Source organism: Haliotis rubra, unplaced genomic scaffold (genome assembly GCF_003918875.1).
Source record: "Haliotis rubra isolate DU_JTF1 unplaced genomic scaffold, ASM391887v1 Scf703, whole genome shotgun sequence".
NCBI lineage: Eukaryota > Metazoa > Mollusca > Gastropoda > Lepetellida > Haliotidae > Haliotis > Haliotis rubra.
In genome coordinates this window covers 197,027-220,014 of record NW_025767417.1, presented here as the reverse complement: position 1 = coordinate 220,014, position 22,988 = coordinate 197,027, and the positions used below count along the sequence as shown (strand labels likewise).

The window sequence follows — 22,988 nt, the reverse complement described above, 5'->3', positions numbered from 1 at the left end:
TTGTTGTCTAACGTGATGTTATGTTTATTATTGTTGTCTAAAGTGATATTACGTTTATTGTTGCTGTCTAACGTGATGATATGTTTATTGTTGTTGTCTAACGTGATGTTATGTTTATTATTGTCTAACGTGATGTTATGTTTATTGTTGTTGTCTAACGTGATGTTATGTTTATTGTTGTTGTCTAACGTGATGTTATGTTTATTGTTGTTGTCTAAAGTGATATTACGTTTATTGTTGCTGTCTAACGTGATGATATGTTTATTGTTGTTGTCTAACGTGATGTTATGTTTATTATTGTCTAACGTGATGTTGTGTTTATTGTTGTTGTCTAACGTGATGTTATGTTTATTGTTGTTGTCTAAAGTGATATTACGTTTATTGTTGCTGTCTAAAGTGATATTACGTTTATTGTTGCTGTCTAACGTGATGTTATGTTTATTATTGTCTAACGTGATGTTATGTTTATTGTTGTTGTCTAACGTGATGTTATGTTTATTATTGTCTAACGTAATGTTACGTTTATTGTTGTTGTCTAACGTGATGTTGTGTTTATTGTTGTTGTCTAACGTGATGTTATGTTTATTGTTGTTGTCTAAAGTGATATTACGTTTATTGTTGCTGTCTAAAGTGATATTACGTTTATTGTTGCTGTCTAACGTGATATTACGTTTATTGTTGCTGTCTAACGTGATGATATGTTTATTGTTGTTGTCTAACGTGATGTTGTGTTTATTGTTGTTGTCTAACGTGATGTTATGTTTATTATTGTTGTTGTTGTCTAAAGTGATATTATGTTTATTGTTGCTGTCTAACGTGATGTTATGTTTATTGTTGCTGTCTAACGTGATGTTATGTTTATTGTTGCTGTCTAACGTGATGTTACTTATTGAGACGTTATTGTTAAATCTTATCTTGATGGATAGGGAATTCACCTTTCTGTTACTGACCTGATGTGGTTCTGCTAAGCTGAAATTTACTGCAAGCAGCTGGCATAATGTGTTTACAGTGTGATATTGAAACGTTGGCCTATTTCACTGTTAACGAGTTTGGGAATGGACACTGGATATTGGTTAATTTACTTGTGAGGTGTTTCTGATTACTTTTCGTTCTTGGGCATTTCTAAAATTGTCCTTACTTATATAGCCTGACACATGACTCAGTTTCAGTGTATCCATTTTCATACATTTAAATATCTAATATTAGTAAAAAATAATTATAGGGGGAAATCTATTCCATATTTATCTGGAATATTTTCTGAAATCCTGCAGCTATCTACACTGGATGACTTAATGAATTGGATGGTAGGGCTTGGTTACTTGTCTGACGGGGTATGCTCGTACCGACGGGTTTGAAAACGCCGGTCACTGGAATATCTGGTCCAGATTCTATTATTTACAGGAGGTTGTCATATAGCTGAAATATTGTTGTTGATCAATAAACATACACGCAAAGCAAAGAATATAACGTTCACTGTATTGCTATCTGTGTGTTACTTGACATAAGAGAATTTTCAGAAACAATCACTGTGTGTATTGTAGGTAACCATGTTTATATTGTGTGTGTGAGTGAGTGAGTGTGTGTGTGAGTGGGTGTGTGTGTGTGAGTGGTGTGAGTGAGAGAGAGAGAGAGAGAGAGAGAGAGAGAGAGAGAGTGTGTGTGTGTGTGTGTGTGTGTGTGTGTGTGTGTGTGTGTGTGTGTGTGTGTGTGTGTGTGTGTGTGTGTGTGTGTGTGTGTGTGTGTGTGTGTGTGTGTGTGTGTGACTTGTCCAGAAGAAGTAACAGATTACAAGACTGTTAGGAAACGATGTCATCGTTGTCTTGTTCTATTAGCACTGGTGTTTCGTAATTTGGCTGTGCAATGCAGCGTACTATACGGCACACCTACTCTCGTGTCTTGACATGGTTTTGGTGTGCCCACGTTTTGTCCTAGAGTCTCATCCCCCACCCATGTCCTTAAAGTTTAATGGGCCCTCCCGCCTCTCAATGACCCCCTTCCCCTGCCCACAACCTGTTGACATCTCACTCCGCCCACTAATACAGTGCTATGCTTGAGAGCGTATGTTAACCATCTTCAGCGTGTTCTGTGGTGTACTTATAGCATCCATTCATCACAATTACTACCTCTAACCCAGTAACCTCGGTACACACACGTCCCGCCTTAACAAACGCCTTATCCCAAACAGTTCAAGCCCGACGTTACCAAGTCAACCCACACACGTTTGTACCACAGTTTCTTTGGTTTCTGTTTCATGACATCGATCCATCTTCCTCCCTGGCTCAACCAAACCTGGTTGTAGTTATATACATACGCCGATCCATCCAATGCCCAAAAGAGGAAATTGTCATCATTTTGTCACGAACGGTTTTACGAGAGGTCTTACATTGAAATACTGTGTATCATCTGACCTCCAAACCTTCCAAATACAAGAATCACTATATGTAACCAGACCACTGTTGTCATTCTCACAATATTTGCACAATGTACATGCATCAAAATTTATATAAGTATTTTTAACACATTTCGGAATTTCTGTTTTGCTGACCTCAAGAATCACTAAATGTGTCCAAACGTTGCCATTCTGACAGTTTTGCTCAATATAAGTAAACAGATGTATTACAATTAATGTGTGTATTTTCCTGCAAATCAGAACACTTCGTCAAATCGTTTATGAACTTATAAAGGAAAATATATTTACATGAATGCACTTAAACGACACATGACGAATTTACTATCTAGTCTGGACCAGACAATCCAGTGATTGTCATCATGAGCATCGATCTACGTAACTGGGATACGATGACTGCATCAATCAAGTCAGAGAGCCTTGTCAGATCCCATCTGTCGCCTCGTAAGACAAGTATGGGTCGCTGAAGACCAACTCTTCCCTAGGCACATTCTGTAGTTCAGTTTTACGCCGTACTCAGCAATTTTCAAGCTCTGTGGCGGGCACATTCTGTAACTGAAGATTAAAGAAAAAGCTATTTACCTGAATGCGTCCTGCCAATAATTCAGAAACTTCGACTGCCTACAGATCATGACTGAATCTCGATTTTCGTAACTTACCACCCCCTCAGAAAATAAGGGTGCCTTAGGTTAATGGTCTGTCGTAAAGTTACTGGGCTGAGTGTGTGAAATTTGAATTGTGACAAGGGGGTTGAGGTTGCAAACCCCCGCAACCCGCCCATTCCCCAAATATTAAAGTTGCTATATTTCGCAATTGCGAAACCTATCATGTCCCGTTCCATTCGATGAATTTAACCCTTAAGTGTACTACGAGCGTGATATAGTAGTTGTGAACTTACAGCTTTGCAACGATGTGCATCAGGCACAAGGCTGCTGTGAACGTTTGTACACCGTCAACATAGCATGGGTTACCCCTCCTCTTCTCTCTCAGTGTCATGGAATTGCCCTACACCCACGCTCAGCTGTACAGAAACAGTGTATCATGTATAGGTAGAAACTAGCCAAACACGTGGCTTCATTCAAACGTCCGCAATCGGCAGAATCTACACCCACGTTGTCACGTGCGGACTGAAATAACGACAGCTCGAAGGAAGAAAACCTCGCGGTCGCTCGCTGGTTGGCTGGCTGCGGCGCGGGGGGCGGGGCTATCGTACAGGAAAGGTGTTTTAATGAATTTTCTTGTTCTTAAAATAGTTTTGTAGTAGTATCGGCGAGCGTGTGACAACGAGGAAATTTCCGCATTACTCGACACGTGAGTGGTTTGTTGTTTGTGTGTGTGTACATCAGCTGTAACGCTATAAGAATGGACAGTCGGTACCTACCTGTCTTTCATGGCGGACTTTACTGGGCGCTAGGGTTATCGCTATAAACAATTAACTAGAATGTTAATTAATCAAGACAATTAGCGAAGTGTCTCTGCGATAAAGTTGAGGATTCCTATGGGAACTAGTGAAGCTTCAGCTGGCGATCTTAACTCGAATTTTCAATGCCTTTACTTAGTAAGTGGACACCATTTTTGTTATTTTCGGAGACCTTTGATATTTTTAAACCGCAAACAGGTATCATTTTGTTCAATAAATTTCACTATATAGCTGAAAAATTATCTATATAACTTAAATGGTAACTCATTTTTTGTTTTAAGCATTATAGATTTTGTCGTAATTCAATGTCTCGACATCCAGTCCAAATGATCGTATCCCTTTTTTGTATGTATGGATGCAGTTTTCGTGAAGTCTGTTAAGCGCTGCTAGGCTCAGAAATACCTGTGTTAAGTGGGTACTGATGTCATCAGTAGGGTAACAGGGTACCTGCTTACTGAAACTACTTTCTGTTTCGCCTTCTTACCATGGCCACGACGGAGGAAACGTCTCCAGAGGCAACTGACAACGCAACAACATCGTCGACGAAGATACAGGTAGTGATTTCATGTATTCTATGTCATCTTGACCCGAATGCTGCTGACACTTACTGGTGTTGTCTACTAATTGGTTGACCTGTTACCGTTTGAAACGTATGTTTACTAATTTCTTATAAATACTTTTTCGTAATATGCGAAAATGTGGGAAATGTCAGTTCTTTAACACATCGGAGTGTTGAAGTCAATTGTCGTAACAGCTAAAGCAGTTTTATGCGCAGTCAGCAATAAATATTTTTTGTTTTCTCACGTTAATCCTCAAGGCTATATAATCGGAACTGGTGTATCAACTTTCTTCCATTATGCGTTAGTGTTAATACCTCCGTATTCAGATTCTTTTACTTTCCCTTAAGTTATCGACACAGTATTGTCACAGATCTACACTGCAAGTGACGAGCTGAGTCGACAGGATTGTCCTTTGACACCGGGTGCCATTCCCCGGCGAGTAAATCATGAGCATGGACACACCTGCTCGTTGATGGTGTTATTTGTAGTACGCGGGCCCCGTAGCTGGACAGATCAATGACCACAGGGGAAGGGTCATACACGTGTCTAATGATAGACACATCGACTCGCCTGTTCATCCCAGAGTGCCACCAGACTCCTGTATAATGACGTGCTGGAAATAGACGTTCCGCCCTGGGTGCTTTCGTCTTCTGCCTGTGGTTACCAAAGGGTTCAGTGGTGGCCATTGAGGAATGACTGGCTATATTTGGTCCTTCACTTGTCGCTGGAAAGTTGAAGAGATCATTGATGGATGATGTGTAGTTGATATTGTTTACTACAGGGAGTGATGCTATACAGACATAAGGTAGGGCTATACTGGGTGGGGATATATAAGGTCATAGAGGAAAGACATATAGTCATAGGGGGAAGACATATAGTTCATGCAATTGGGCTAGGCTGGGTCCTGTAATGAGGCTATTCATATTCATTAGTTGGGACTAATGCTCGACATTAGCTCGAATCAGGTTATACATGATCATGGGATTGGGCCATACAGGGTGATGAGATTAGGTTATGGAGGCCAATGATATTTGGTTATATTTGATCATGGGGTTGTTCAATACAAGATAATGATAATTATATGTGATCTTGAGATTGGGCAACACATTTGATATGTGGTGAGGTGATGAGATTAGATAATGGTGGGCAATGATATTTAGTTATATTTGATCATGGGATTGTTCAATACAACGTGGTGATATTAAGCTATGAAGGCCAATAATATTAGGTTATATGTGATCATGAGATTGGGCAATACAGGATGGTGATATTAAGCTATGAAGGCCAATAATATTTGGCTATATGTGATCATGAGGATGGGCAATACAGGATGGTGATATTAAGCTTTGAAGGCCAATAATATTAGGCTATATGTGATCATGAGATTGGGCAATACAGGATGGTGATATTAAGCTATGAAGGCCAATAATATTAGGCTATATGTGATCATGAGATTGGGCAATACAGGGCGGTGATATTAAGCTATGAAGGCCAATAATATTTGGCTATATGTGATCATGAGGATGGGCAATACAGGATGGTGATATTAAGCTATGAAGGCCAATAATATTAGGCTATATGTGATCATGAGATTGGGCAATACAGGATGGTGATATTAAGCTATGAAGGCCAATAATATTAGGCTATATGTGATCATGAGATTGGGCAATACAGGATGGTGATATTAAGCTATGAAGGCCAATAATATTAGGCTATATGTGATCATGACATTGGGCAATACAGAGTGGTGATATTAAGCTATGAAGGCCAATAATATTAGGCTATATGTGATCATGACTTTGGGCAATACAGGATGGTGATATTAAGCTATGAAGGCCAATAATATTAGGCTATATGTGATCATGACATTGGGCAATACAGAGTGGTGATATTAAGCTATGAAGGCCAATAATATTAGGCTATATGTGATCATGACTTTGGGCAATACAGGATGGTGATATTAAGCTATGAAGGCCAATAATATTAGGCTATATGTGATCATGACATTGGGCAATGCAGGGTGGTGATATTAAGCTATGAAGGCCAATAATATTTGGCTATATGTGATCATGAGGTTGTTCAATACAAGGTAATGATATTAGATTATATGTGAATTTGAGATTGGGCACTGCAAGGTGATGATATTAGGTTATGAAGGCCAATGATATTAGGTTGTATTTGATCATGAGGTTGTTCAATACAGGGTAATGATATCAGATTATATGTGATCTTGAGATTTGGCACTGCAAGGTGATGATATTAGGTTATGAAGGCCAATGATATTAGGGTGTATTTGATCATGAGATTGGGCAATACAGGGTGGTGATATTAGGTTATGGAGGGCAGTGGTATTAGATTATATTTGATCATGAGGTTGCTCAATACAAGGTGGTGATATTAAGTTATGAAGGCCAATAATATTTGGCTATATGTGATCATGAGGTTGTTCAATACAGGGTAATGATATCAGATTATATGTGATCTTGAGATTTGGCAATGCAAGGTGATGATATTAGGTTATGAAGGCCAATGATATTAGGCTAAATAATGTCATGAGATTGGGCAATACAGGGCGGTGATATTAGGTTATGGAGGGCAGTGGTATTAGATTATATTTGATCATGAGGTTGGGCAATACAAGGTAATGATATTTTGCTATGCACGCTTTTGAAATTCGGTCATACAAGGGCAATACAGGGTTTTTCCCATTAGTTATACAGGGACGCGATATTGGGTTTATACAGGGTCATGAGGTTGTGCTACACCGGGGCATGAGATTAGGCTATACCAGGTCATGAGATCAGATTATACAATATTATAGGATTGAGTTCTACAGGGACATAGGATTGGGCAATGCAGAGCCACATAACTGGACAGTACAAGCAAATAAGGCTGTACTTTACAAGAACATGAGATTGGGTTTTACAGGCCATGAGATTGTTTTACACAGGGCCTTGAGATTCGGCTATTTAGATCCTTTGGTCAATATAGAGATTGCAGAGCCACATGACATGATAGAATGAGACATAGACTGGGGTATACTGGGCTGTATGGCACTGGGTCATAGAGGACCGGCCCAGTACCGTGGTCTTGAAGTATCGAAGTCTGTTTGTTATTACCCTTTGTGACATATCCATATTTTTAATTGTCCAGATTCTGGTGTCAGTCCAGACAGATCAATAATGCGGACGTTTAAATGGTTTATTTTATTTTAGGTGCGATATTAAATCTTTCTATATAGCGTTAGAATGAAAAACATTAATTACCTTGTAAAACCGACGAACGAAAGCAATTCTAACTCGAGAAATCGTTCGGAAGACTTGAGGACATATTGTGTTTCAGTAGTGACATTTTAAATCTGTTGAAGCCTTGTTGCGAACAGTGAGTTATGCCAGGATATATCCTTTGATATTTCCTGAATTAGTCATATAGGTATGTACATATTTTAACTCAAGTATTAGGGGCAGCTCAAATGTGGACAGATACGACACACATATAATATTCTGAAGTTGTTGAACAATTAAAAATCCTCTATAAGTTCAAATTTGTTTTGCATCGCATTGTGTTGAATGTGTGCGCACTGAATCGTGCATCTCATCAGCGTTATGCACTTCGAGGACATATATATGGATTACATAAGGATCTTTTCACTGACGAACAAGGATATTGTGGGATTGGCAAGGATCAAGGTAGGTTACCTTACATTTATTCTGTGTGCAAGATAAACAGCATGTTCACGTCAGATCTAGAAGAATTCGTTGCAACTCGTCAAACTTATGTCATGTTTCTTTATATTAATGAAAAGCGAATTTTATACATTAGCCCTTGTCGGCAAATACTTGTGAAAGGTTTGAGTTGCAGAAACTTCATAAATTGTCTGAGAGACGCCATCTTGTAATGTCTTGCAGAGTAAATTGTGGAACATTCCAAAACGTTGGTAACGGCGAGACAAACTTTAACCCCGCTTTTACGTATGGACTCGCGATCATATTCTTGCACTGGTACGATGACATCGAGAAGGTCTTCTTTGGCCTCTGCTGGAAGCGGGCATGGTATGAGGTCAAAAGGTCATCCCGGAACTAAGTGAATGAAAACGACTTTGTAGTTTGGTAGGGAATAGACACCAGTTTGTTGGCACCATGGGTAATTGGGAAACACATATGCCCTGAATTCTGACGAACTTTTTTATCTGGGACGTTGCCATACATAGGACAAAGACCAATACCTCCACTACCATATATGGAGTGCAGAGGCGACAAAGCATTTTGATTGGATGCTGGTCACATGACCCTAGCTGGGGGTCAGATACCTGACTACGTATGCATTGCCATGCAGAAAGTTTACCTTTATGCTAATTTTGATAAAGATGTGGTACAGTTTTCGCATGTAAAATATTCCTTGCAAGAAAACTTTCATCAACAGGTAATTTTTCTTGTTTGTTCTTCGGTTGATCATTCCGTTTTAGTGTTCTTGGATGAAGTATTTTGTACAATATATTTAACATAGGCAATTTTAGTTTTAAATGTTGTACATTTTCACTAGATTCGTTCTTGTACGTACATCTTTCAGACATAAGGAATTACGTTAATTCTGAGAAATTGAGTTTTCTGGATGGCATAGAAGACGTCGTTTTTTGATTACATGTGGGCATCTGACCACATCGTTGACCGTGTCCATCATCTCCCCTCCACCCCTCCCTGATCACACTACAGTCTCCACCTCCCCACCCACCTGCGTCCAGCAGTACTCCCACCTGAGTATAAGTCTGGGTATTTCAGCCATTGTGGCTGGTTACAACTTTCGCTCACCATTAATCAAGCGATTAATGAGTGTCAGTACTGCCGTGGTGGGTTGTTTTTTACCATTGTACGAAATGTTAACCTCTACCGTTGTTTTGGGGTTGTTGTTTTTTATGCACGGATATTTAAGAAGATCAGTAATTTTTGTGGATTCTTTGTTTTTTACTACACCATGGAGTCAATTTCGGGTTAATTGCTTGCGATTTCAGTTACCGAAAAACGCATAGTATGACCTCAAATGTATTACCTACTGGATATGATATGTAACTTCTAACATGAAAACTAAAGCTAATTGACGGGCGCCATTACTAGGACCGCAAGGCGCTTTTTGTATCCACGATATGACAATCTTAAAAGTCAAATACAGAAAAAATAGGATTTCGTGAAATCATTCTGTTCTCCCAGAATGTAATTCAATATCGATCAACGCTTAAATAACTGGTTAAGCCAATTAAACTATTCGAGGAATATATTTTCATTATGAAATATAATGTCTGAATAATTCCATTATTAAGCCCCCCACGACTGACAATCAGTACTGCCTGAGATCAACAGCAAAATCTGATCGTCGCATACAGGGATACCCCTATATTCAGGACCCTGTAGTTAGACTACCCGCATCAGTCCTGACGTTGATCTATACCTATATGTACATATATATAGATAGATAGTTATATATAGATATGCGGTAATCGGAAAGATGGTTACTCAAGTCCAAGCTGCTTAGAAGGGTATCGACCGGATTAACAGGGGTTTGTTCTATACAGGTGCAGACAATCTAACGATATTCTTCTTGTGTTTCATAAGTGTTTCACTAAATGAAGAACAATCTATCTACAGCTACTAGATATGAGTCAGGATATAAAGCTGTTGTCAATAAACGTCTTTTTATTGACTGTACCGAAAAATACTCATTTCGGACACCGTTATGAGACAAAACAACGGTAATCCGGTAGATGAATCTACCAAACGGATGTATGCGCTGAGGTCATTACTTGAATTGTTTTCGTTTACACGGAAACCTTCCTAATCCGGACCGTCATTTTCACAACGCCCCAAACACCATATTGTAAATTGTATTTGCTAATCCGAAATAATTGTTTATCCGGCAGATTAAAAATGTATATATATAATAAAGGACCACTCGGTGGTTTTTATCGGTTTAATCCGGAAACTTTATTAATCTGGACAATTTCACTCGGCGCTCCATGTAACCATGAAGATGAACAAGCGTATTTAATGGAACAATGGAAAACCACCGGACAGGACTCCATGGTATCATCATCCATTAAACGGTATAAACTTGGTAATGTCGTTATTGTAATATTGTCTGAGGCACTCGTAATCACCCGATGTGATGACCACCAAGAATTCATAATTACTGCTCTCTTGGCAGCGAAAGGCCGAATAACTTCATCCGTCTAACCTGTCCAAACCTTTGACAAAACATACTCTCGAAACAAGCGATTATTTATGTTAGCATAATAAATTTGTGATTACATTTTGGGATTGAAATGAACAGCTACGTTCCTCCACAAATCCAATTCCATCGTTCATGAGACCAATATTTCGCTTTTCTTTGAAAGGTGTCCGTTTCTAGACATGAAGTCAGGTACAAATAACTGGTGATGTTTACCCTCGTGACAAAACCATCAGCAGCCATTTTCCTACGTCTTCAAAGTTGGCTACAAATATAGTTCCAACGGCTGTCGTCATCGGTAATGATGAAGACACCATTCTGACCAATGCTGCCGCTGCTATACAACTTGTCTTGCGGTTACGCGAGAGTGATGAAGATGATGCTCTGAGCAGATTCCGTTTGGGGGCGCTGCGTTTGTCACGTGATCGTCACTAGCCCGTTTGCAGCAGGGTGGGACTTGTGACGCCGGATTGTCTCTCTGTGAAAGAGGTTAGTTGAGGTCTGAGATTGCGGTCATTGGATTTTACGGGGTATTGTTTGTTGCAAAAGTGTGAATGTAATGAATGGGTTTGCCGTATGTATGTACTTTCTTCCTCGCCTACAATCACCAGATTTAGCTGGAACTGATTTGTTTCTGCTCCTATAGGAGAAATCTAATATGATTGGGTTGGATTAACTAACATGTCTGATTTATATGTAGCAGAAAGGTGGTATCGGGGTGTGTGGGGGTCAGGGTGTCAGGGTGTTGGAGGGTCTGGGTGTCGGGGTGTGTGAGGGTCAGGGTGTCGGGGTATTTGAGGGTCAGGGTGTTGGAGCGTCGGGGTGTGTGAGGGTCAGGGTGTCGGGGTGTGGGTGGGTCAGGGTGTCAGGGTGTTGGAGGGTCAGGTAGTCGGGGTGTGGGAGGGTCAGGGTGTCAGGGTGTTGGAGGGTCAGGGTGTCGGGGTGTTGGAGGGTCTGGGTGTCGGGGTGTTGGAGGGTCGGGGTGTCGGGGCGTTGGAGGATCTGGGTGTCGGGGCGTTGGAGGGTCTGGGTGTCGAGGCGTTGGAGGGTCTGGGTGTCAGGGTGTTGGAAGGTCTGGGGTGGGGGTGGGGTCTTGGTGTCGAGGTGTGTGAGGGTCAGGGTGTCGGGGTCTGAGAGAGTCGTTATGTCGTAGTATGGAAGGTACAGGGTGTCGGGTACGTGATGATGTTGACCTGAGATAACGGTACGTTTTGGGGATAACCAAGGGGATAACGGATATGTGTTTTGGTGGTTGTCGGATGTCGGATAAGGGTGACTATAACGGGTACGTGTTGAGTGATGATAACGTCTACGGGTAGGTGTGAGGTAAGCAATAACGGGTAGGCAGATGACCGGTACTTATTTGTTTGTCAGTTCCCATAATAATGAGTTTATTTTTTCTTGGAGTGAATGGACTGGCCAGCAAGATACGGGTTGTTGGGTCGGGCGCTCTTTCACTGTAGCACATTACCGGGTATCTTCGACATGATTGATTCTGTTGCTTCTCCAACTCGAGTCAGTGATTAAACACAATGTCTCAGTTACAGGTGTAAAGAACACACATGATACATCATTTGTCCTACGTTGAAATAAAACCGCACCAACCGACCCCAAGCACTGACAGAAGTCGCCCAGTGTTTCACGGTACGGTTTCTTCCCACAATGCCTTAGGCACGTGATCACTAAAGTTACGCTTGAAAACGGTTTGGTTGACACAACTAGAATATCGATTGCAGCCTCCCCGCTGTGCTGTGTCTGGAGATGGTCTCTGCGGACGACAGTGAACTTGTGATGCTGGCAGAATGGATGAAGCTGCTTTGCACCGCAGTCAGCAATATTGTTACAGAAACGCGTCAGGGAAAGACAGCGGTTGATAGATAGAACATAAGTCTACCGCTTAGAATAATATCTGCTGGCATGAACGTATGGTGTTGAAGAATGCGAGGACATTAATCAACCAGTGTGTCCTCTCGGCCCTCTTTGTATTACAGTGATGATCATGACGACCATTATGACGATCATGATGACGCCAACGTGGACATAGGCACTTGGGTCGATGACGATTAAAATATAAATAGCGATGATGATGATGATAATGATGATGATGGTAATGAAGGTGGTGGTGGAGATTATGATGATGATTATGATGATGATGATGATGATGATGATGATGATGACGACGATGAAGGGTGTTGCTATTGTAAATGATGATGATGATGATGATGGTAATGAAGGTGGTGGTGGAGATTATGATGATGATTATGATGATGATGATGATGATGATGATGACGACGATGATGAAGGGTGTTGCTATTGTAAATGATGATGATGATGATGATAAAGACGAACACAATCAATTACAATGATGATAATGCAGTTGGCGGTGGCGGTGATGATTATGATGATGATGATGATGATGACGACGACGACGATGATGATGACGACGACGACGACGACGACGATGATGATGAAGATGAAGATGACGACTACACTAAATTGCAATGATGGTAATGCAGCAGTTGGTGATGAATTTATAAATAGTTTTTGTTGGATAATTAAGGTAGGGCTGACAAGGATATCAGCTTCGACTGTAAACTAGTACCTGATAATGCGTAGAGCACTCACTCACGCACCCATACTTTTATATAACACGTGATCAGCAACAAAGTGAGACATAATGTTGATATACTTACAAATGTCCGCTGATATTTATGAAAGAACACAAATAACTTTCCTGTTCATCATCTTTAATCCAGGGTATAATGAACGCACTTTATTACGCTGTATACTCCGTACCTTCAGGGTCGTTCTTAGTTGAGTTTCTATCACACTGTTGTAAACACTCTTTTAAATATCGTAAAGTTCTCATGGTCTGGGTTCGATCCCTCACATGGTTACGCGGGCAGTCAGGTAGCCCACTGGTTAAAGAGTTCCAGGGTCTGATTCCCCACATGGGGACAGCGGCGTAAAACCAGACTCACTCACTCATATAAACATGCTAGTGTCTCACTTCCTTCAGCTCATGAACATCAAATTTCACACGTCAGACAACAACTGAATATAAAACTAGCACTTTAAAAACTGCATTTATCCTAACAAGTTCACGCACACGCACACGCACACACACGCACACGCACACGCAAACAAATCAGACACCACACCGTATTCACACCCACTACACACGCATGCATGCATGTGCGGCGCAAGCACGCGCACACACAACACACGATATCACACACCCACACACCCACTACACACACATGCATGCACATGCCATGTCCAAGTGCAATAACCTTGAACCCACATCAAACCTACCTCAACGTAAACCCAAGTCACTCTCACCAGCAAGCATTAAATCTGGTATTGTCAGTTTATGTACCTAAGAGCAACATCATGTGAAACAATCACGTAATATACTACAATGCAACACTTCAACACTAGCCGTTTACCATTAACATAATGTCAGCTCTGCGCAAACCAACAATCGTTCAAATCAATAGCGCATCTACAATGAAGCGTACTTTTACGTACGCTTCGATCAATCGGAGCTGCTCCTCCTAAGGTCAGTGGCAATGTCACGTTGTGAACTACTCGGCAGGTGTGAATGTCAGGTTTGCAGTCTGTAGTACGCATCACGTGTCGACACAGCACATAATGTGGGAGGGAGACTGCCGCCCACCACTGACGTAAGTTAAAAGCTGAATGATGTTGTAAATAGAAGTCGTCTGACGCTGCAGCTGAACTAGTGGGTGTAGCGGTTAAGATGATGTTTAGTTGTTGAGAGAACACTGACGTTTGCATTAACCCTTTATCCTGCAAGAGCTCGCGTTGTGTGATGCTTACCATGTTGCAAGGTAAAAACTGACCAACGGACCACACTGAACAAAATACAGGTTTGCGAAATGTTCTTTGCAATATTTCTAATATTATCAAATGAGTGAGTAAATATTGGTTTACGCCGCAAACTGGCAATAGCAAAACCGACACTGACGGTTTGTACATCCAGAAAAAACAATGTCACGATACGAAGGCACTTTAATCCGACTTTAACACCCTGGGGTCACGTGACCACGTTTGCATTGGGGTGGTGGGGTAGCCTAGTGGTTCAAGCGTTCGCTCGTCGCGCCAAAGACCCGGGTTCGATTCCCCACATGGGTACAATGTGTAAAGCCCTTTTCTGGTGTTTCCCGCCGTGACATAGCTGGAATATTGTTAAAAGCGGCGTAAAACCAAACCTCACTCACTCATGTTTGTATTCCTAGCAAAAGCAATGCCCAATACCCTTGTGAATCGTAGAGCGTACATGGCAGATGTGGGATTTATCTACACGTCAAAACTAAGTGAGCATTGTAGGCGAATAAGGAAAATTACTATTTTGTGCAAGATGGTTGTCTAAAGTGTTTTTTCTCTAAATTCAGAGGGATTTTAAAATCGAACTAAGCATAAAGCTTTTACTGTTATATCACTGATATTATCAATGAAATACCACTTCACAAAAACCAGAACGTTATATGAAATACCTAACAGTATGACTTTATAATTATACTGACCTTTGGTGCAGAATACCAGCTTCTAGGCGGGTATAAGCAATAAATTCCTAATGGCTTCCGCCAATAATTGCAATACATCCAAATACCACCTCAGTGTTCTGATACGAGAGCAGGGAGAGCGGAGAGTGGTTCGATCCGATATGCGTTGAAAGATTTCAGATGGTGCCTTGGTATCTGCCCGGCATTAAAGGGGGTACCACAAGGCCTGGTGGGTACGGCGTCAGTACACTGTGAGGTAGTCACACAGACCCTGAAACAAATTTATCCAAGAAAGCCAAGTCTAGATTACCACAGTTACAGGAGAAAATCTCTGGACTCCTTTTCATTATATTTTATTATTATAATTAAGGAACCGTTATTTTTCAGTATACTATGTTCGTTTCAGAAACTAGATGTTAGTCTAACAGTGGGCTGTCCACGTTTAACTGCACCATTGTGTCTCAGTAGGCTAGCGCCATGAATCCGTTCAGACCAGTGCGGGCATGCACATCGCTAAAATGATTGTGTCCATGTTCCTGGTATCATTGTGTCCCTGTTCCTGGTATCATTGTATCCATGTTCCTGGTATCATTGTGTCCCTGTTCCTGGTATCATTGTGTCCATGTTCCTGGTATCTGGTATCATTGTGTCCCTGTTCCTGGTATCATTGTGTCCATGTTCCTGGTATCATTGTGTCCATGTTCCTGGTATCATTGTGTCCATGTTCCTGGTATCATTGTGTCCATGTTCCTGGTATCATTGTGTCCATGTTCCTGGTATCATTGTGTCCATGTTCCTGGTATCATTGTGTCCATGTTCCTGGTATCATTGTGTCCCTGTATCATGTTCCTGGTATCATTGTGTCCCTGTTCCTGGTATCATTGTGTCCCTGTTCCTGGTATCATTGTGTCCCTGTTCCTGGTATCATTGTGTCCATGTTCCTGGTATCATTGTGTCCATGTTCCTGGTATCATTGTGTCCCTGTTCCTGGTATCATTGTGTCCATGTTCCTGGTATCATTTTGTCCATGTTCCTGGTATGATTCTGTCCCTGTTCCTGGTATCATTGTGTCCATGTTTCTGGTATCATTGTGTCCATGTTCCTGGTATGATTGTGTCCATGTTCCTGGTATGATTGAGTCCATGTTCCTGGTATGATTGTGTCCATGTTCCTGGTATGATTGAGTCCATGTTCCTGGTATCATTGTGTCCATGTTCCTGGTATGATTGTGTTCATGTTCCTGGTATGATTCTGTCCCTGTTCCTGGTATGATTGTGCCCATGTTCCTGGTATCATTGTGTCCATGTTCCTGGTATGACGAGTGTCCGTAACCCTGATGAGACTGTTTATTGCATACACGGATGTTCTTATTCGTGACATTTAAAGACAGTGCCAAAGTACTCGCAAAGTACTGACGTGCAGTTTCTGACGTCAAAGGTACGAACAGAACGAACAAGACAGAGGAAAACCTCAACGACGAGATGCGCTACAGAAATCGAAAGAAGCTTTCGTAAAATCACCAGTGGCGGCCCTTCTGTATCAACTCATCCCTCTTCCATTGTCTCCGAAATACAGTCTTGATTAAAATAAAATATATGCATCTAAAAATGAAAAACAAAGTAAAAACGGTGTCGAAATCAGTACTTCTCTTATAATATATTCTCAAGAGTCTTGGAGACGTACAAACAGTATCCCAAACGTGGCGCTCAAAATATTGTACTCACTTCACAACTTGTCATTCGTGTGTGTGTGTGTGTGTGTGTGTGTGTGTGTGAGAGAGTACGTGTGTGTGTTCAGTATGTGTGTGTCTGTTTGTGTGTGTGTTTCTGTCTGTCTGTCTGTCTGTCTGTCTGTCTGTGATAGCAGTTAAACCCCATGCATTTTCATACAAATAGAAGAAAAGACGCTTGTTAGACACTTGTTAGACGCTTTGTATTGGTAGAGCACAGCTGTCCCAGATGACTTCTGATCAAACTGTCCCTCCAAGACCTGTAAACTAACCTAATTTCAATGTTATCCCGTGTATTCTCCCGACCACTTGACAAAATACTTGACATATCTTGATATACCATGAACATTAAATACTTGACATATCTTGATATACCATGAACATTAAATACTTGACATATCTTGATATACCATGAACATTAAATACTTGACATATATTGATATACCATGAACATTAAATACTTGACATATATTGATATACCATGAACATTAAATACTTGACATATCTTGATATACCATGAACATTAAATACTTGACATATATTGATATACCATGAACATTAAATACTTGACATATCTTGATATACCATGAACATTAAATACTTGACATATATTGATATACCATGAACATTAAATACTTATCTTGATATATGAACATTAAATACTTGATATACCATGAACATTAAATACTTGACATATCTTGATATACCATGAACATTAAATACTTGACATATCTTGATATACCATGAACATTAAATACTTGACATATATTGATATACCATGAACATTAAATACTTGACATATCTTGATATTTAACATATCTTGATATACCATGAACATTCAATACTTGACATATCTTGATATACCATGAACATTAAATACTTGACATATATTGATATACCATGAACATTAAATACTTGACATATCTTGACATATACATTGATATACCATGAACATTAAATACTTGACATATCTTGATATACCATGAACATTAAATACTTGACATATCTTGATATACCATGAACATTAAATACTTGACATATCTTGATATACCATGAACATTAAATACTTGACATATATTGATATACCATGAACATTAAATACTTGACATATCTTGATATACCATGAACATTAAATACTTGACATATATTGATATACCATGAACATTAAATACTTGACATATATTGATATACCATGAACATTAAATACTTGACATATCTTGATATACCATGAACATTAAATACTTGACATATATTGATATACCATGAACATTAAATACTTGACATATATTGATATACCATGAACATAAAATAATACGTGTCTTTGGAAACGCTGCTGCACTATCACGTGCCACTGTTACCATGGTTACCAACAGTTTTTACCTGTCACCCTGATGATAACACACTTCGCTTGGCCTTAGCGTATATCTGAACGTGTGCGTCAGAGCTAAGAGGGTTTCCTATGAAAGTACTCCAGCAGTGAATCACCCGGCCTAGGGTTCAGCGTCAAGCACCATCTTCAAAGTGAGTAAGCGAGACAGCGTGTTTTGTGACGGGGTAGTAATATCTTTTTATGAAGTTCACGGGCAAATCGGGCGTGATGGTAATTACCGAAGCTCATATAGACCCTGGGAGACACTATCGCTCTAAACTATCGTCTTCCTTCGCTAAAGTGTCGCGTACCTACGCTAAAGGTATTGCGAGTTAACTCTGTAATATGGCGAGGGAACGATAGAGTATAAAGTGTGAACGGGAACTTTATTGCGAGGGATCGTGAACGTTGTTGCATAAGAACATTGTAATATGGCGAGGGAACGATAGAGTATAAAGTGTGAACGGGAACTTTATTGCGAGGGATCGTGAACGTTGTTGCATAAGGACACTGTAATATGGCGAGGGAACGATAGAGTATAAAGTGTGAACGGGAACTTTATTGCGGGGATCGTGAACGTTGTTGCATAAGGACACTGTAATATGGCGAGGGAACGATAGAGTATAAAGTGTGAACGGGAACTTTATTGCGGGGGATCGTGAACGTTGTTGCATAAAGACACTGTAATATGGCGAGGGAACGATAAAGTGTAGCGGGGGAACGGGAACTTTATTGCGAGGGATCGTGAACGCTGTTGCATAAGGACAATGCAACGAGGAGATATAACGCTAAAGTTCAGAGAAGAAACGAAGGAACGTAAGCGTAAAACGAGGACACCCGAATCTTACCGCGATTGGTCGCTATTACATTGTAGGAGAATGCTGTTAGAAATATGTTGAGGGAATGCCATTATATTGCGAGAGCATGCTATTACATGGTGAGTGAATGCTAGTATATGGCGATGGAATGCTATCATATTGAGAGAATGCTATTGTATTGCCAGACAATGCTATTATATTGCGAGAGAATGTTATTACATTACGAGAAAATGTTATTACATTGCGCGAGAAGGCTATTATATTGCGAGAGAATGCTAATACATTATTATATTGCGAAAGAATGTTATTACATTGCGAGAAAATGCTAGTATATTGCGAGGGAATACTAGTATGTTGCTAGAGAATGCTAGTATATGGCTAGTGAAGGCTTTATTACTATCCTTACTATGGCAGCCTCCGTGAAGAGTTGCATAAGGCCATGGTAAAAACAAAGACGTGTTGGAGTTAAATAGACTGACGTATAAAAGAAAGTATACTCCTGGTGTTTTGGGAATATTTTCAAAACAAACAATGTCAATATTCTGAAAAGTGCATGTAGTTTGATTGTGACTTACGAGTCACTACCATTATGTACAGATAATATGTTATAAAACTGATATCTTAACACCACAGATATTGTGGATCATGTTGCATGTTTTGTAATATTTTGTGATTTTGCATCTCCAGGATAAAAATATATAATCCCTGACTGGAAATCTACCCTGTCCCAAACAACACTACCCAGATCATTAAAAGGTAGTTCGAGATAGACAAGAAAGCCAAACAACCCACTCGAATGACCTCAGTCGCAAAGGTAATCCAGTGTAGTATTGTGAGAAATCCATATTCATATCGAAATAAATAGTTTCGCTCATTCACGTGACTATCATATTTGTCAGCACAATCTGGCTGCGGTACCACATCTAAAGCTGGTTTAGTCATCAAATTGTAGACCTTATTCATATTACCAACATAAAAAGTTTGGGTTTTTTTCTCAAATCGACAGTCATCGTATATGAACTACGCACAGAGACACGGATGAACGGTAAACTGGGGCAGAGGGGTAGCCTAGTGGTTAAAGCGTTCGTCACGCCGAAGACCCGGGTTCGATTCCCCATATGGATACAATGTGTGAAGCCCATTTTTGGTGTCCACACGTTGTAGGCACATGTTCACGTTAAGTGAACACCTGGTGTCATAACGGGAAGTGATAATTTATTCCTCATGCAATCATACTTCTTTCTAGTAATGTGTGACTGTATGGCAATCGTAATATGTTTCTTGAAAACATCAACAAATGATTCAGTCCAGATTTTGGGGGGTTTACAGTGTCGGGTGTAACTGTAAATACTGGATCCGCGTTTGTAAATAACAGTTTTTTATGCACGTGAATGCATGTGCAACACAAGATGTACTGGTGTACGGGTAAAGGGATATAAATATGGTGGCGTGTTCTCTGTTCAAGGGGCGGTGGGGTAGCCTAGTGGTTAAAGCGTTCGCTTGGAACGCCGAAGAACGGGTTGGATTCCCCACATGGGTACAATGTGTAAAAAGCCCATTTCTGGTGTCCCCCGCCATGATATTGCTGGAATATTGCTAAAAGCGGCGTAAACCAATATTTACTCACTCTCTGCTCAAGAATCTCACGCTTGTTGTATTATTGCTCATAAAATTCAGTGATGGTTGAGCTGACACATTTTCATAAGAAACTCACTTCTCAAACTACTACAACTAAACAATCATCCCAGAAAAGACATTCGTATTGGAAGGAGATCACCTGTTTATCGATCACAGATTTATGAATCATAATATACTCCAGGGAGACCACACCTAGGTTCCAGATTAAAGAGGTGTCAGTGTTTGTGTGTTATATTCACATCACATAAACATCGTCCATACATCGTTTACGTTATGTTTGATTTGAACTCATCTGAGATACTATTGATCGAGACAATGGAAGCTATGAAAGGCAAGCCCAAGTGGTCCAGTAGTCTCACTCGGCTCAATTAGCCGTGCAGAGTTCACTCCCTTTGCTGTACACCATTATCTGGTCTGGGGTTCGAATAATAAACTGGTTCTTGGTCTGTTACCGCCATCAAGTACTTATAGGTTATATCAAAATGATAAACATTTACAACCAGCGTCAATAGGCTTTCCCACATAAAGTCGACCTGATAAAACCGCACTCCTGTTTAAAGTAGGTTGGCAAACCCCACTGTTTCAGTATAAGCTCTGGATGCTGTAAGTATGGAGAGGTGTAATACAGGTGTACATTCAGTAATCAAAGTACCGTGACATCTAATCGGCATCGTTGTAGCAGTGAGTGAGGGTGTAGTTGTAACGCCGAACCAGACGACGCGGCAGCCGTTCACTATACTCCCCTTGCTCTGAAGTCAATTATACTTCTTTCATTGTTTATATCGGTCGTGTTTCCCAATTTCACATTTCCCACATGAAAGATTGTTATTTCCCACGTGAAACAACACCATTTTCTCTGTGATGAAGAAACCAGGAACGCTGGCACCGCAATCTCAGACTACAAATCTCCCATTCCCACCCCCCTTGATCGAGTTCGCCCACCATTAGTCATGATTGGGATACCATTGTGTCTCAGTGAGCGCCAAGCCAATATAAAAATACCACTTACCTCCTTCCAAAACAGAAACCGCTCAGCACCTTCAAAACAATCATATATCCAACGAATATCCAAACGAATGCCAGTTTGAAAGAGTTCAGTGTCAAACCCCAGTTTGGGCTCGTGGTTAGTCAAGACCTAGATAATCTAAGTGGGTGAACAATGTTATTGTGGTGACATAATCCACGTAATTTTGCAATGGTGTAGACACAATACCACCACCTTGGCATCGCGGGGAGGTGTCCCCCTTGTGGGGTCTTGCTTCCAGTCTCCAGACATTATCACGATGGTAGTTTCCACCCCCCAAGGTTCCCGAGATGTCTTCCTTTGTCTTAGAACGCTCCATGTCAGGGTAAGAAGAATGAAGGGTTTGTCGTTCTCATTATCGGTGTGTCAAGTCTGTATAAAATCCGTCAGATGGCGTTCTTACGTGAACTTCCGGAGATCTTGGCATGAATGGGTGTTCTTTCTCATTCATGACGCGACGTGCTCGGAGATGTCTTGGGTGGAGTTTTCTTGTTGCATATCAATCTTACCATATTATTTATCCCTTTTCTTCGCTAAATCTACGTCAGGCAGATCAGGCGTGTTTGTCATGAGAGGCTACTGCAGTCGGGGTGATGGATGGAAATGATAGGATGTTTCTAATTACTTGTTTCATCTTGAGCTCTTTTGGAGTTTATGGGGTATTGGATTATGATATTTATATACGAATATATTCCATTCAACAGCAGAATACAGCTATCTATCCTTTCGCATAAAACAAAAGCCCGCTAAGCTCCAGCTTTGTGAATGCCCCGTACTGCCGACACTGCAACCTCCATCCTTCCCATTGACATGTTCCAGCCTTCGGCTGAATACGTTCCACCTCAACACCACCAATATTCCACCCATGTCGCGATATGACGCCATACATATGTTTCAGACACTGTATTCATGTTGAAAATCATGTCGATTCCTCTACTCAGTCGAGCAAACCCTTTACCAGCTGCGCCACCCAACCGCCCCCTAATTTGCTGGTCTGTTCTAAACAAACTCTTCAGTGTCAGTTGCGGTGTATATTTTACTCTGTTTACTGGAAATTAAAGACAGCATCTGTAGAATACGATCCCGATTTCTCGTGCATATCATAGCCTCAAAATCCCCACAGCCCGCTTGTCTGCAAGTGCGGATATTTCGATCTATTTCCGAAAACGAGTTAACGAGGTGAATACACATAGTCATGCATACACAGTCCCCTTTAGAAAGTGGTCAGATGCAACATATGTTATATGTGGGATTACACGTTCTTATTAAAGTAGA

At 40.7% G+C, this 22,988-nt stretch overlaps 1 protein-coding gene across 1 annotated transcript in view; it reads left to right on the top strand.

The window, feature by feature from the left end:
- Positions 1–3,775: 3,775 nt before the first annotated feature.
- The window catches only part of LOC124258946 (hormone receptor 4-like), a 56,375-nt gene continuing 37,162 nt past the window's right edge, over positions 3,776–22,988 (top strand). Inside the window, exon 1 of the mRNA XM_046693014.1 lies at positions 3,776–4,381. The gene's annotated coding sequence lies outside the window, so the exon portion shown is untranslated. The remainder of the gene's footprint in view (positions 4,382–22,988) is intronic.